Here is a 2,539-nt window from a genome sequence, read left to right on the forward strand (position 1 = left end):
TGTATACAAAATTACTTCCCAATTAAAATTATGTGGGGAAGATATAAAAGATGAGGACATGTTGGAAAAGACTCTCACAACTTTTCATGCCTCAAATTTGGTATTACAGCAGCAATACCGTGAAAGGGGATTCAAAAAGTATTCTGAGTTGATCTCATGCCTTCTTGTGGCTGAGCAACATAATACTCTTTTATTGAAAAATCATGAGGCCCGTCCCATGGGAACTGCTCCGTTACCGGAAGCAAATGAGGTTGAAGCACATGGCCAGTCTGAAAGAAGACAAAATAAAAATCAAGGCCAAAATAATGTGCGTGGACGTGGCAATGGTAGAGGACGATATAATAATCGTCGTGGTGGTGGTCGCCACAAAAGGGAGAACAATATGGGTTCTCAAAGCAATCTTTCAAGAGGCAATTGTCATCGTTGTGGCTTGAAAGGGCATTGGAAGAATGAATGTCGAGCAGCTGAGCATTTTGTTAGGCTTTATCAAGATTCCTTGAAAAGAAAAGGAAATAAAAATGGTTCATCTTCTTCTAATGCTCGGGTGGAGTCACACTTGACTTATAAAAATGATGCCGAGGCAGGGCCTTCACAAAAATATGATGACAATATTGAAGCAAATTTGGCTTTAAAAGATGATGATTTTGGTGACCTAGATGATATTACTCATTTGGAAGTTGAAGACTTCTTTGGAGATCAAAATTAATATTTGATCATTTGATTGGGGAAAATAATTATGTTGTTTTATTTATGTGTTTTTTATTGTTATGTTTTTCCTTATGTTGTTTTTATATTCAGAAAAAAAAAAGTACTTTTATTTTCTTGCAAAGTTATTGATTTTTCATATTTCTTATGATGTACTTTTATTTTATGAAGATAAATAAAATTCTCCAATCTTCAATTGGTTCAAGATGAGTAATGGAGATATGTGTCTTCTTGATAGTGCTACAACTCACACTATTTTAAGAGAAAAGAAATATTTCTCTACTTTGATTGTGAAAAAGGCTTATGTTAATACAATATCTAGTAGTGCAAAATTAATTGAGGGCTCTGGAAGAGCGGCCTTACTACTACTTGGGGGGACGATATTAACTATTGAAAATGCATTGTACTGTAGTAAATCTCAAAGAAACTTATTAAGTTTCAAGGTTATTCGCCAAAATGGCTATCATGTTGAGACTGCCAATGAAGGAAAGGTTGAATACCTTTATATTACTACAATAAAATTGGGGCAAAAATATGTGCATGAAAAATTACCCGCATTTTCTTCTGGATTGTACCATACAAGTATTAGTATGGTTGAATCACATGCCATAGTAAACAAAGGGCTTTCTAATTCTAATGATTTTATCATTTGGCATGACTGGTTGGGCCATCCCGGTTATAATATGATGCGCAAAATTATTGAGAATTCACATGGACATACTTTGAAGAATCAGAAAATTCTTCATTCAAAGAAATTCTTTTGTGCTGCTTGTTCTCAAGGAAAATTGGTTATTAAACCATCAGCAGCTAAGGTTGGGATTGAAACCCCTGCATTTTTGGAACGTATACATGGTGATATATGTGGGCCAATTCACCCTCCATGTGGGTCATTTAAATATTATATGGTCTTGATAGATGCATCTACAAGATGGTCACATGTGTGCTTATTATCAACTCGCAATATGACTTTTGCGAGGTTGTTGGCTCAAATAATAAGATTAAGAGCACAATTTCCAAATTATGCAATAAAGACAATTCGTCTTGATAATGCTGGTGAGTTTACATCTCAGGCCTTTAATGATTATTGTTTGTCCACTGGAATAACAATTGAACATCCAGTTGCTCATGTTCACACTCAAAATGGTCTAGCGAAATCTTTGATTAAGCGTCTCCAATTGATAGCTAGACCATTGTTAATGAGGACAAAGTTGCCTGTTTCAGTATGGGGACATGCTATTTTGCATGCAGCAGCATTGGTGCGCATAAGACCAACTAGTTATCATGAATTCTCTCCATTACAGTTGGTTTTTGGTCATGAGCCAAATATTTCCCATCTTAGAATTTTTGGGTGCGCGGTATACGTTCCAATTGCCCCATCGCTACGCACAAAGATGAGTCCCCAAAGAAGGTTGGGAGTGTATGTTGGGTATGAATCTCCTTCTATTATCAAATATTTGGAACCTATGACAGGAGATATATTTACGGCAAGGTTTGCTGATTGTCATTTTGATGAATCAATATACCCAACATTAGGGGGAGAACATAAACAGTTGGAAAAAGAGATAGATTGGAATTCATTATCTCTATCTCATTTGGATCCTCGAACAAATCAATGTGAGCAAGAGGTTAAAAAGATGATTTATTTGCAAAATGTTGCAAATCAATTGCCAGATGCATTTACTAACCTTCCAAGGGTTACTAAATCTTATATTCCAGCTGCAAATGCTCCAGTTTGAGTTGATGTCCCGATAGGACAAATTGTTAAAGCAAATGTGTCTAAATCACATTTAAAACGTGGTAGGCCAATTGGTTCAAAAGATAAAAATCCTCGAAA

The sequence above is a fragment of the Solanum stenotomum genome, chromosome 6, assembly GCF_019186545.1.
Source record: "Solanum stenotomum isolate F172 chromosome 6, ASM1918654v1, whole genome shotgun sequence".
Taxonomy (NCBI): Eukaryota; Viridiplantae; Streptophyta; class Magnoliopsida; order Solanales; family Solanaceae; genus Solanum; species Solanum stenotomum.